At 39.7% G+C, this 14,928-nt stretch overlaps 1 long non-coding RNA gene across 3 annotated transcripts; it reads left to right on the top strand.

The window, feature by feature from the left end:
- The first annotated feature begins 1,186 nt into the window (after positions 1-1,186).
- LOC124293724 lies at positions 1,187-6,830 on the top strand. Of its 3 annotated transcripts, XR_006903600.1 has the most exons (5): positions 1,187-3,405; positions 4,460-4,848; positions 5,574-5,775; positions 5,988-6,250; positions 6,774-6,825. It is a non-coding gene; the product is annotated as an uncharacterized LOC124293724 (long non-coding RNA). The 3 variants fall into 3 exon arrangements; XR_006903599.1 differs by having other exon boundaries at positions 1,187-4,848; positions 5,988-6,170; positions 6,774-6,830; XR_006903597.1 differs by having other exon boundaries at positions 1,187-4,848.
- Positions 6,831-14,928: the final 8,098 nt, after the last annotated feature.

Here is a 14,928-nt window from a genome sequence, read left to right as displayed (position 1 = left end):
GAACGAAAACTTTGCTTGAATCAGCAAATCTCATTTAATTCGTGAAAGAGTAGTACTTTAACTGCTGAACACACGGTTCAAAAGTGCCGAGAGATTGGAAACAATGCTTGCTGAAATATTAACGTTATTGTCAAATAGTATATTTGGCCCAATGTGATGTTTGTCTGACGTAATCAATGATAACTACGATCAAAGAAATGTGCAATATGTTGAAACAATAATTTGTTTCACAAGATAGGTTTTAATATTCATTCAGGAAAATTATTTTGTTCATCAGATTATATAGCTACTTCAAATAAAAAAAAAACCTTCTAAGTTAATGCGGATATGTTTGAGTGGAGCCAAGAAAAAGTTCTCGAGTTGCTATATGTACCATACTCGTATTTAATTCAAGTTATTGACTGATAGAATGAAATATAACTTTTCTCAGTTTTAAACAATCACATGTAGTTGAAATTGATTTCAAGACCTTTCGATACCATTTGATACGAGCTTGCAACAAATGAATCATTGTTTCTACGAAATTAAATTTTGGCTAATTCGATAGTCTTCTTATTCTTTGATGAACATGTTTCATGTTTTTAAACCGAACCGATAATTCATTCGAAATACTGCCAATTTCGGTCCCTAGACGCAAGCTTTCCCGTTTGAAAAGTAGCTTCAAAGATGTTTATATACCCGAATCCTTCGCATTGCGAAAATCTAGATTCATACGAATCTGCCAACTAAGTATATATAATGCGATATGCTGGGTTATGGTTTTGAAACCAAAATGTTTTCCAAAAACTATTCCGGAGTGACGCTACTATACGTTACATCTATACATTACATTTATATATCCTAGAACAGTTCGAGACGCGTTCGCAGAACTGGGATAATAGACAAATATTAAAGGAGTCATTGAATTATTTAAATACATTTTTAATTCACATACGGGGTTAGTCGAAGATTTCAATTTTTTCTGTACAATTGCCATATCTTCTTTGATCCAAAGAGAATATCCTATTTTTGAAACCGAATATTCGAGTCAAGGGATAATTTGTTTTACATGAAAAGTGCAGCGCTTGGATAAGAATATCAAACCAGAAGAGCAACTCACAATCAGTGATTTATGTAGCTCAATCTCTATTTAATTTATTTAAAATATTTTTTATTGGACCTAAATACGTATTTCTTAAATTAAAAACTAGATAAATTGTCGCTTTAAATAAATGTGCTCTCAGTGCACTGATTTTTTGGATCAATTAATACTTATTAAATCGAATAACTTTTTTTTCTCAGTGTAGCTAAACCACTCGAGTCTGCTGCAAAAGTGAGCTTGTTAATCAGGATACGTACAGTTTCTCTCCAAGTAAACTTACTGTATGCTTTTTACTTTTGTGTGCACACGTTAGGACTTCAGACTCGACGCACCTCGGTACTTTTTTGATTTTCGGTAGTTACATATTCATGGCGTATAAAACCTAATTAAACGCCCCTTGAAACATCAGTGCAAAGTAATCAAGAACTCGTGAACTAATTAGCAAGTCCCATCTAATCACCCGAGTGTAGCATACTCATGTCCTCCGCGTATATATTATATGTATAGGTATGACTTTTACTTTCATCATTCATCGTACCATGGTGTACTTCATTATTTACGCATAAAAATTACCGAACGAACGAAAATTGCTCGAATGGGTTCCTCAAACATTCTAGGACTTTAAAGCTTCTATAATTGATATTTCTAGGCAAAATTTCTACACGCTCAATTTAAACGGTGCGATGTCTAGATCTGCCCACGCTTGATAGCGTAATTTAATGATTTTTTTAAACTCTCCTCTACGAAGAGCTGAAGTGAAATAGCGCCGCACTCGAAAGTGTGTCCTCTATAATTCTCATCGCTCGTAGCTCCGTAGATCTGAATTATCATGATTTAATACTTCGTACTAATAATGTTGAAAAAAATTTGACCTAGGCTAAATAGAAATTGACACGAAATTTAGTCTAATTTCAAATTACCGTTCTTTCCTAACATATATTTTTACGACTAGCAGGACTGATTGCTCAGCTGCACCTACGGTTCCGTTGCAGTGTTTCTCTAGTCTACTGTCTCTAGGACGTTCTGCCAACGGCAAATGGCCAGGGGATAGCTCCTGCGCCTAGACAAGAATACCAGGGGAGCATAGCGGCACTTTAGTGATTTCAGGTTGGATAATCGTTTCTAGAGACACGGAGAGCTGGCTGATCTCGGCTCCAGTCACCGACCTAGGAAAACCGGTTTAGCCGCGATGCTGCCGAGGCGGCAAGTTCACTATTAGGGAACTAGGAAACCCAGTCGCTGTTTCGCTCCGATGCTCGATGGTCGGGTGAAAGGTAGTTCCACAGTTTGTATTTTGCGAATGATTAACACTTGCGCAATGGGGCCGCGTTCTTTCCATATCTTCGTCTAGAAATTTTTGACTTATAAATTCTATCTGTACATTACATGCTCGAATCGGACTGGATCAAGACATCCGATAGCACATTTATTTATACCTATTTTTTCAATTACATTTATGCATATATTTCACAAAATCACACAAAATACTGAACGGATTTGGCACCTCTGACCTTACGTTAATTGTAAGAAGTTGCAGATTCGGATTGCTATTAGCTTATAAAATCCAATGAGTACATGAGACGGAATTGTAAAGTCATTAGTAATGTTATTGCAACGATGAACTTTTGGGAAAATCGTTATTTCACAACTTTAACATTGTGTGAAATTCAAGAAATCGTAATAAAGCAAACCATACCTATATTTCGAAAACTTGAATCATTTGAAGTCATTCTAAAATTGCAAAGCTGCCATTTTTTCTCCAACCGTTTGTTACGGTAACGCTGCCACAACTTCATTCTCGTATGACTAGAATGATCGTAACAGCTGGGACGTGAACTGTTGTATGAATATTCAGTATTTAACATTTGGGTACCGGCATAAAAGGTGTGTTGACCTGATCTGATAGCGGTCAGAAATTTCTATTGTTTGCCATGTCTTAGTGTGGCAATGTAGGAGAGGTGATGAAACCTCGGACTCCCAGTCGCAACTAGGGCATTGTCAATGGTATGACATAACGCGGTTATTGTATCGTAATTTCGTAATCGTTAGCGGCTAGTGAAAATCGCTAAAAGATAGGAATGTGAAACTCGAAAAAAAAGAAATTGCGCATTGATTGTCGCTGTAAAAATTTGTATCAGCTCGATCGATGAATAACAATAAGATGATTCGCGTGCACGAACGGTGATAACAAACCGAACGAAACCTATCAGCATCAGAGAGTTTTATACTTCAGTGAAAACACTCAAGTTCAATTTAAATGGTGTGACGCGACGCATTAATCATACGAGTGGCACGGAGCACCGACTGGAACCTCCCAACAAACGGTAAGAAATTTAATGGTATTGATTATCACACTTGTCACAATCCTGTTTCTTCAAATTTTTGAATTGAGTATACGTATTTCTAGTGAAACTCTATTTGTTTTTACGTGCTTATTCGTTTCAATTCTTGGTTAAGAATAGGTTATTACAATTCCAAATCCGATTAGTTCTATGTATGGAAATGAATTTTTTTATAAGAATATGAATCAATGGACACCATCTTTTTTTCTCTCCAAAGAATTTTCTTTTTTCAATACGAAAGAATAACCGATGAATTAATACGACGTTTCGGATTTCTTTATGTTATGTGCAATTCGAACCAATTACTAGAGTGAGTCAACTAATCGATGAATTCGTTTTCATTCGGGGTGCATCTGAGTATAAATTTATATGAATTACCGTACAAAGACACCGTATTGGATCGAATTCAAGAATCTCAATCCCTTTCAATTCTTTCCGATTGTTGAGCCAGTAATTAAAACCCACTATTTGCTAGTCCAGATTGTTAATTCTGATTCTGAACAACTTTTATCGTTGGTCATTGTAATTTCGATTCGGACAGGAGCAGAAAATGGTAAGTTAAAACGACAATAACAGAATATGATGAGTTACGTTGTTTAGCAAGAGAAAAACGAATATTGTCGTGTGACATAGTTAGTGTTTTAACCTGCATAAAATCAGTTCAAACCAGTTTTCCTTATTTGATTTCAAATATATCTGTTTATTTCAAGCACTGCGTTTTACTTTTCATCACTTACGGTAATATGTATAAGAAAAATATTGATTTCTGGACTTTGACACAGTTTATTATACAAAGTTTACAGAAAATTTCATACAAATTGCTATACAACGTATAAAACAATGCAGTAGAATATAATTTCATAAAAAAACAGGGGAAGCGTATGTTTGATGAAGAAAAGAGAATATTGACGACAAGAGATTTTGATCTTACTTAATGATACTTTCAGTAATTATTGATTTGCAGAGTGATAAGCATTATCGCGAGAAATATTATTTTTACGGTCTAATTGTTCAATAAAAATAATTACTTTTCTAGATGACTGATATTTTTTCACTACCTTCGCTAACGGTAAATATGACGTGCTTACAGGGGGAAGTTCATTCGATTATTCGTTTAGTTGGAGGTAACACATTGAAATAGAATATCAAACGATTGATTTGTATTATACGAGACGAATGCCGTTGGGTTGTTTGTAACTAGGCGCCCAATCTGTTTGACTAATTACTTGTCAGGACCGTTACCTGAAGAAGATAGAGAGTTGCCCCACTGGACTTTGGTGTGACAACCAAAAATGGTCGTGCGCTTGCGCCCCCTGAGATGTTCCAATGGTAGAGTTGAAAACTTATTGCAGAACATCAGAGAGTTGCCGATTTCGACATGATGCTGGCTACATTCACCTTCCGAGTAACGCAGTCTTCGCAATGGTAAGCTCAAGCCAGTACTTGGCCTGTGTGTATTTACCGACTTGTCGGCGATACAAGAAATTAATGATGAAAATGATTTTCTTTGAAAATTCGTAGCAAAACAGTAATTTAATTAAAGTATACAGTATAAGGGTACCCGAGAGAAGAATGTATACATAGATCGTGAATAATAATAGATCAGATGTAATAATAATGCTGAGACCAAATAGTATATATGTATATGCGGTCCATGTACGATATTAATACATGTGATCCATTTGCGATCAATACGTGATGCATCCTCTAAATTTTATAATTTTCCAGGAGGCAAACTAGATTATCTACACTAATCGGCTATGATATGAAAATAGCAGAATTACAGATTTCGAAATAGGATTCTATTCGACACGCGCTCGATGTATTCCATAACATTAATATTCATAATTATTACAACTTTTCATTTGATGTCTCGATCTTGAATTTTCGTGGGCATAGAATCGAAACGCTGTTTTAGTTAGTCGCAAGTGAAGTATCTACGTTGGGTAGAGAAGCAGAATTGTTTTTCGGAAAGTGTTCGGATGAAAAAAAATTCAAAGTAACTGTAATACATCACGGATGCGCTAATTTTGATCGAGATGAAATGGATGCTCCGTATATGAGACAGTATTTAACGCAGTGTCCTGATCTAAAGACCACCTAAAAAGGTGATTGTCGGCGATTTATTATTATTTTTTTTTTCTTTGAAGCGGAGAGATAGAACGAAGCTTCTTGAAACTTGCAGTGTATTTTAACACACATATGAGAGGTACCAGCTAAAATTGTTTGCATCCAACTGTTACAGAACGGCAGCATTATTAGCTGACCCGTTAACTGGAGAATATATCTTTAGTAGACGCTGACCATCGAAGGGCGTAGCCGCTTGAGTCTGGAATCGGCAAGAGAGATAAGGTGCGTACTTCTTGTCTGAAATGTAAGAACTAAAATCATTATACATCATGTCATATCATCATACATCATACATCATACATCATCATATCATATATTATCATCATACATAGTATTAAAGTTCGAAACCAAAGTTTGGATGTTCGGATATTCGGATGTTCAGAAAGTGACGTCACTCAAATTTTTTTTTCTTTTGTCGTCATCGATCTATATAGACGAAAATCAACTAGCCGATTTCCTCAGTCCGGAAACAACCGCGCAGTAGAATGGACGTATGAGAACCGCGCTCCGCAGATTTTGAGTACCGGGGTCTCTACCTCCTGGACCCTGCGCTTCGGGGCCACTTTCTGGTGAAACTTGAGTTCCAGGACAAGCGCTCCGTAGTTTCTACGCTCCAGGTACGCTACCGGGTGAAACTAGACGTTCATTCAACTCGAATCTAAGACCAAAAACGTTTGACTCCAAGATCTAAGAAAAAGTAAGGCTAACTTCCTGCTTCCCACGTTTCTATGTTCCTGCTTTCATCGCTTTATTCTGCTTTTTTGTGTTTTTTTTTTCTTTCCTTTTTCTCTTTTTTTTCTGACATTGTCTTCGCCGTCTATGTGTCTTCTAATTCTCTGTTCTGATTTTTTGTATTCCTAGAACTTAAATAGAAATATAGAACTGGGCTAAGGTTTTGGACTCAAGACTTTGTTTATTTTTAAGTTTGTAATAATCGTTCCTAATATTATCATGGGAAAAATGAATAAATAAACCATTGAACCATTAAACCCCTTTGTATTTTTGGCAAATATTTCTGGGATTTTGAAAAGTGCTGAAACAAATTAATTGTGGCATTATTCCGACGTAATTTTGCGGGAGAAATCGATTGGGCGCAGTTCCAATTCGCTGCGATCAACGCATCGAAAGTTACAGCCAAGAAACAACACCTGTGATTATATGAATCCTTACGTAATGTTTTTGATGTGTTCTTATACTGAAAATATTTATTGCTATTCCAGGTACAACCCGAGGTGGTTATCGGTGGTTGTTCGAGGTGGTTGGCGATTGTTGGAGGTGGTCGGAGGTGGACGAGGAGGAGGACGAACTGAACTGAGTTTCAAAGCCCTGTTGACATAAAAGCAGCTATTCGATAGAAATTATAGTTTATAGCTTACACAGCCCATTGCATGATATTTCATTATAAATACGTATCTTTCAATGTATTTAGGAATAATTTATCAAATATACAGAGGTCATGTGCAAATAATAAATGGATTGATTCGACCTCAGTTTGATGTATTCATTGGAGCTTTAACAATAAATTTAAGCTTTGTTACTTCTTTTATTTTATTATGGATAATCAAAAACATTTCCGACTATTCGTGCTGTGGAAGCATGGGGATTAAGCCAAATGTAGCAAAAGATTAGAAACAGTGTATGTAGAGTACGGGTACTTTTCTGATAATGCAAATAGAATAGAATACCACGCCTTGCGAATTAGCTTTCCAGACAGAGATGAACGATGAATTTTAAGGACTGCATTATCGTTGTTGAATACTCTATACCTCATGGGAAAAGAAAATCTGTAACGATAAAATTATGCACCGGATCATCGTCGACTTTAAGATTTGAAATGTCCTACCATTTTCGAATACCTCCTACCTCCCCCTGCCACCTCCCACCATCAATGGCCACTTTCGACCATCCCCTATTACCTTCTGCCAGCGCCGACCACCTCCTACCATTTCCGAACACCTCCAACCGTCCTATTTACCTATATTACTAGATTAGCTATGATATGAAAAGAGAAGAATTATTCATTTCGAAATGGGATTCTATTCGACGCGCGCTCGATGTATTCCATAACATTAGTATTCATAATTATTTCAACAACTTTTCATTTTCTCTCTCGATCTTGAATTTTCATAGGCATAGAATCGAAACGTTGTTTTAGCTGGTCGCAAGTGAAGTATCTGCGTTGGGTAGAGGAGCAGAATTGTTTTTCGAAAAGTATTCGGATGGAAAAAAATTCAGAGTAACTGTAATACATCACGGATGCGCTAATTTTGAACGAGATGAAATGGATGCTTCGTATATGAGACGGTATTTAACGCTGCGTAGTGGTTTAAAGACCTAGAAAGGTGATAGGGAGAGAAAGAACGACGCTTCTTAACACTTCGAGTGTATTTTAACACACATTTGAAAGATACGAGCGAAATTTTTCATCATCCAACTGTCGCAGAACGGCAGCGTTATTAGCCGACCCGTTCACTGAAGAATATATCTTCAGTCAACGGCTGACCATCGAAGGGCCTGGCCGCTTGAGTCTGGAATCGGCAGGAGAGATAAAGTGCGTATTTCTTGTATGAAACGTGAAAGCTAAAATCATTATACATCATATCATATCATCATACATCATACATCATACATCATACATCATACATCGTACATCATACATCGTACATCATACATCATCATACATAGTATCAAAATTCGAAACCATAGTTTGGATGTCGGATGTTCAGAAAGTGACGTCACCAATTCAAAATCAGCTAGCAGAATTCCTCAGTCTGGAAACAACCGCGCAGTAGAGCGGACGGATGAGAGTCGCGCTCCGCAAATTTCGAGTACCGGGTTCTCAACCTCCCGGATCCCGCGCTTCGGGTCCGCTACGTATTTCGAGTACGGGGTTCTCAACCTCCCAGATCCCACGCTTCGGGTCCGCTACGCGGTGAAACTCGACTTCCAGGATAAGCGCTCCGTGGCTCCTCGTTCATGTTTATAATAAATTATTTCAATTCGTTTTTCGCTCAACCCCAAATTCGGTAGCTGTCAGTCCGCTAATAAAATTTCTCGACTTCCAGGATAAGCGCTCCGTGGTTTCTGGTACATGTTTACAATAAATTATTTCAATTCGTTTTTCGCGCAACCCCAAATTCGGTAGCTGTCAGTCCGCTAATAAAATTTCTCGACTTCCAGGATAGGCGCTCCGTGGCTCCTCGTTCATGTTTATAATAAATTATTTCAATTCGTTTTTCGCGCAACCCCAAATTCGGTAGCTGTCAGTCCGCTAATAAAATTTCTCGACTTCCAGGATAAGCGCTCCGTGGCTCCTCGTTCATGTTTATAATAAATTATTTCAATTCGTTTTTCGCGCAACCCCAAATTCGGTAGCTGTCAGTCCGCTAATAAAATTTCTCGACTTCCAGGATAAGCGCTCCGTGGTTTCTGGTACATGTTTACAATAAATTATTTCAATTCGTTTTTCGCGCAACCCCAAATTCGGTAGCTGTCAGTCCGCTAATAAAATTTCTCGACTTCCAGGATAGGCGCTCCGTGGCTCCTCGTTCATGTTTATAATAAATTATTTCAATTCGTTTTTCGCGCAACCCCAAATTCGGTAGCTGTCAGTCCGCTAATAAAATTTCTCGACTTCCAGGATAAGCGCTCCGTGGCTCCTCGTTCATGTTTATAATAAATTATTTCAATTCGTTTTTCGCGCAACCCCAAATTCGGTAGCTGTCAGTCCGCTAATAAAATTTCTCGACTTCCAGGATAAGCGCTCCGTGGTTTCTGGTACATGTTTACAATAAATTATTTCAATTCGTTTTTCGCGCAACCCCAAATTCGGTAGCTGTCAGTCCGCTAATAAAATTTCTCGACTTCCAGGATAGGCGCTCCGTGGCTCCTCGTTCATGTTTATAATAAATTATTTCAATTCGTTTTTCGCGCAACCCCAAATTCGGTAGCTGTCAGTCCGCTAATAAAATTTCTCGACTTCCAGGATAAGCGCTCCGTGGCTCCTCGTTCATGTTTATAATAAATTATTTCAATTCGTTTTTCGCGCAACCCCAAATTCGGTAGCTGTCAGTCCGCTAATAAAATTTCTCGACTTCCAGGATAAGCGCTCCGTGGTTTCTGGTACATGTTTACAATAAATTATTTCAATTCGTTTTTCGCGCAACCCCAAATTCGGTAGCTGTCAGTCCGCTAATAAAATTTCTCGACTTCCAGGATAAGCGCTCCGTGGCTCCTCGTTCATGTTTATAATAAATTATTTCAATTCGTTTTTCGCGCAACCCCAAATTCGGTAGCTGTCAGTCCGCTAATAAAATTTCTCGACTTCCAGGATAAGCGCTCCGTGGTTTCTGGTACATGTTTACAATAAATTATTTCAATTCGTTTTTCGCGCAACCCCAAATTCGGTAGCTGTCAGTCCGCTAATAAAATTTCTCGACTTCCAGGATAGGCGCTCCGTGGCTCCTCGTTCATGTTTATAATAAATTATTTCAATTCGTTTTTCGCTCAACCCCAAATTCGGTAGCTGTCAGTCCGCTAATAAAATTTCTCGACTTCCAGGATAGGCGCTCCGTGGCTCCTCGTTCATGTTTACAATAAATTATTTCAATTCGTTTTTCGCGCAACCCCAAATTCGGTAGCTGTCAGTCCGCTAATAAAATTTCTCGACTTCCAGGATAGGCGCTCCGTGGCTCTTCGTTCATGTTTATAATAAATTATTTCAATTCGTTTTTCGCTCAACCCCAAATTCGGTAGCTGTCAGTCCGCTAATAAAATTTCTCGACTTCCAGGATAAGCGCTCCGTGGCTCCTCGTTCATGTTTATAATAAATTATTTCAATTCGTTTTTCGCGCAACCCCAAATTCGGTAGCTGTCAGTCCGCTAATAAAATTTCTCGACTTCCAGGATAAGCGCTCCGTGGTTTCTGGTACATGTTTACAATAAATTATTTCAATTCGTTTTTCGCGCAACCCCAAATTCGGTAGCTGTCAGTCCGCTAATAAAATTTCTCGACTTCCAGGATAGGCGCTCCGTGGCTCCTCGTTCATGTTTATAATAAATTATTTCAATTCGTTTTTCGCTCAACCCCAAATTCGGTAGCTGTCAGTCCGCTAATAAAATTTCTCGACTTCCAGGATAAGCGCTCCGTGGCTCCTCGTTCATGTTTATAATAAATTATTTCAATTCGTTTTTCGCGCAACCCCAAATTCGGTAGCTGTCGGTGCGCTAATGAAATTTCTATAACTTCACAATCTTCTCATAATCTTTTTGGTAAAATATGTCGATAAAAAAATTATATCAAACCTTACACATTATTTTTGATTTGTTCTCACGCCTAAAATATTTATTAGTATTTGAGGTATAACTCGAGGTGGTTGAAGGTGGTCGGAGGTGGACGATGAGGAGCACGAGGAGGACGAGGAGGACGAGGATTTGTGCTGGGTGAGTAAAACACTTTCACAACATTTCATGGCAATTGTAATTATATTTCATCTGAAATATTACAAACTTGTCACGTTTACAATAAATTATTTCAATTCATTTTTCGTGCAAGCACATATTCAGTAGCTATGAATAATCTTATACAATTTATTATATTATTAATTAATTAATTAATATTCTTATAATATTTAATGGCAATTGTAATTATATTTCATCTGAAATATTACAAACTTGTCACGTTTACAATAAATTATTTCAATTCATTTTTCGTGCAAGCATATATTCAGTAGCTATGAATAATCTTATACAATTTATTATATTATTAATTAATTGATTAATTACATTAATCCTTACACAATATTTTTGATGTGTTCCTATACTAAAAATATTCATTACTATTCCAGGTATTACCCGGGGTGGTCGGAGGTGGACGAGGAGGAGGACGAGCTGGACGAGGAGGAGGACCAGGTGGACGAGGAGGAGGACGAGGTGGACGAGGAGGAGGCGGGGTGGGTCGTGGGAGAGGACCTCTCCTCTCCTCAGAGGAGGGGAGGGGGAGGGGCAGGGAAGGGGAAAGGTGGGCGGGGAGGGGGAAGGGACGGGAAGGGAAGGGGCGGGTGGCGGGGTGGGGCGGGAGGGGGGAGGGCGGCGGGGGGAGGGAGGGGGAGGGAGGGAGGGAAGGCGGTGGGGAGGGAGGGAGGGAGGGAGGGCGGGCGGGCGGGAGGGAGGGAGGGAGGGAGGGAGAGAGTAGAGGACGGATGTCGATGCGAGCCCGTTACAGTTAATAGAACAGTACACCCCCCCCCCTCCCGCGTCCTCCCTCCCTCCCTCCCTCCCTCCCTCCCTCCCTCCCTCCCGCCCCCCGCCGCCCTCCCCCTTCCCGCCCATCCCCGCCGCCCTCCCCCTCCCCGCCGCCCTCCCCCTTCCCGCCCCTCCCCGCCACCCTTCCCTCCCCTTCCCATCCCTTCCCCCCCCGCCCACCTCTCCCCTTCCCTGCCCCGCCCCTCCCCTCCTCTGAGGAGAGGAGAGGTCCTCTCCCACGACCCACCCCGCCTGCTCCTCGTCCACCTCGTCCTCCTCCTCGTCCACCTGGTCCACCTCCTCGTCCAGCTCGTCCTCCTCCTCGTCCACCTCCGACCACCTCGGGTAATACCTGGAATAGTAATGAATATTGTTAGTATAGGAACACATCAAAAATATTGTGTGAGGATAAATGTAATTAATCAATTAATTAATAATATAATAAATTGTATAAGATTATTCATAGCTACTGAATATGTGCTTGTACGAAAAATGAAGTGAAATAATTTATTGTAAACGTGACAAGTTTGTAATATTTCAGATAAAATATAATTACAATTGCCATGAAATATTGTAAAAGTGTTTTACTCACCCAGCACAAATCCTCGTCCTCCTCGTCCTCCTCCTCGTCCACCTCCGACCACCTTCAACCACCTCGAGTTATACCTCAAATACTAATAAATATTTTCAGCGTGAGAACAAATCAAAAATAATGTGTAAGGTTTGATATAATTTTTTTATCGACATATTTTACCAAAAAGATTATGAGAAGATTGTGAAGTTATAGAAATTTCATTAGCGCACCGACAGCTACCGAATTTGGGGTTGCGCGAAAAACGAATTGAAATAATTTATTATAAACATGAACGAGGAGCCACGGAGCGCTTATCCTGGAAGTCGAGAAATTTTATTAGCGGACTGACAGCTACCGAATTTGGGGTTGCGCGAAAAACGAATTGAAATAATTTATTGTAAACATGTACCAGAAACCACGGAGCGCTTATCCTGGAAGTCGAGAAATTTTATTAGCGGACTGACAGCTACCGAATTTGGGGTTGCGCGAAAAACGAATTGAAATAATTTATCATAAACATGAACGAGGAGCCACGGAGCGCTTATCCTGGAAGTCGAGAAATTTTATTAGCGGACTGACAGCTACCGAATTTGGGGTTGCGCGAAAAACGAATTGAAATAATTTATTATAAACATGAACGAGGAGCCACGGAGCGCTTATCCTGGAAGTCGAGAAATTTTATTAGCGGACTGACAGCTACCGAATTTGGGGTTGCGCGAAAAACGAATTGAAATAATTTATTGTAAACATGTACCAGAAACCACGGAGCGCTTATCCTGGAAGTCGAGAAATTTTATTAGCGGACTGACAGCTACCGAATTTGGGGTTGCGCGAAAAACGAATTGAAATAATTTATTATAAACATGAACGAGGAGCCACGGAGCGCTTATCCTGGAAGTCGAGAAATTTTATTAGCGGACTGACAGCTACCGAATTTGGGGTTGCGCGAAAAACGAATTGAAATAATTTATTATAAACATGAACGAGGAGCCACGGAGCGCCTATCCTGGAAGTCGAGAAATTTTATTAGCGGACTGACAGCTACCGAATTTGGGGTTGAGCGAAAAACGAATTGAAATAATTTATTATAAACATGAACGAGGAGCCACGGAGCGCCTATCCTGGAAGTCGAGAAATTTTATTAGCGGACTGACAGCTACCGAATTTGGGGTTGCGCGAAAAACGAATTGAAATAATTTATTGTAAACATGTACCAGAAACCACGGAGCGCTTATCCTGGAAGTCGAGAAATTTTATTAGCGGACTGACAGCTACCGAATTTGGGGTTGAGCGAAAAACGAATTGAAATAATTTATTATAAACATGAACGAGGAGCCACGGAGCGCTTATCCTGGAAGTCGAGTTTCACCGCGTAGCGGACCCGAAGCGTGGGATCTGGGAGGTTGAGAACCCCGTACTCGAAATACGTAGCGGACCCGAAGCGCGGGATCCGGGAGGTTGAGAACCCGGTACTCGAAATTTGCGGAGCGCGACTCTCATCCGTCCGCTCTACTGCGCGGTTGTTTCCAGACTGAGGAATTCTGCTAGCTGATTTTGAATTGGTGACGTCACTTTCTGAACATCCGACATCCAAACTATGGTTTCGAATTTTGATACTATGTATGATGATGTATGATGTACGATGTATGATGTACGATGTATGATGTATGATGTATGATGTATGATGTATGATGATATGATATGATGTATAATGATTTTAGCTTTCACGTTTCATACAAGAAATACGCACTTTATCTCTCCTGCCGATTCCAGACTCAAGCGGCCAGGCCCTTCGATGGTCAGCCGTTGACTGAAGATATATTCTTCAGTGAACGGGTCGGCTAATAACGCTGCCGTTCTGCGACAGTTGGATGATGAAAAATTTCGCTCGTATCTTTCAAATGTGTGTTAAAATACACTCGAAGTGTTAAGAAGCGTCGTTCTTTCTCTCCCTATCACCTTTCTAGGTCTTTAAACCACTACGCAGCGTTAAATACCGTCTCATATACGAAGCATCCATTTCATCTCGTTCAAAATTAGCGCATCCGTGATGTATTACAGTTACTCTGAATTTTTTTCCATCCGAATACTTTTCGAAAAACAATTCTGCTCCTCTACCCAACGCAGATACTTCACTTGCGACCAGCTAAAACAACGTTTCGATTCTATGCCTATGAAAATTCAAGATCGAGAGAGAAAATGAAAAGTTGTTGAAATAATTATGAATACTAATGTTATGGAATACATCGAGCGCGCGTCGAATAGAATCCCATTTCGAAATGAATAATTCTTCTCTTTTCATATCATAGCTAATCTAGTAATATAGGTAAATAGGACGGTTGGAGGTGTTCGGAAATGGTAGGAGGTGGTCGGCGCTGGCAGAAGGTAATAGGGGATGGTCGAAAGTGGCCATTGATGGTGGGAGGTGGCAGGGGGAGGTAGGAGGTATTCGAAAATGGTAGGACATTTCAAATCTTAAAGTCGACGATGATCCGGTGCATAATTTTATCGTTACAGATTTTCTTTTCCCATGAGGTATAGAGTATTCAACAACGATA

This window comes from Neodiprion lecontei, chromosome 3 (genome assembly GCF_021901455.1).
Source record: "Neodiprion lecontei isolate iyNeoLeco1 chromosome 3, iyNeoLeco1.1, whole genome shotgun sequence".
Classification (NCBI taxonomy): domain Eukaryota; kingdom Metazoa; phylum Arthropoda; class Insecta; order Hymenoptera; family Diprionidae; genus Neodiprion; species Neodiprion lecontei.
This window is presented reverse-complemented; position numbering and strand designations above follow the sequence as displayed.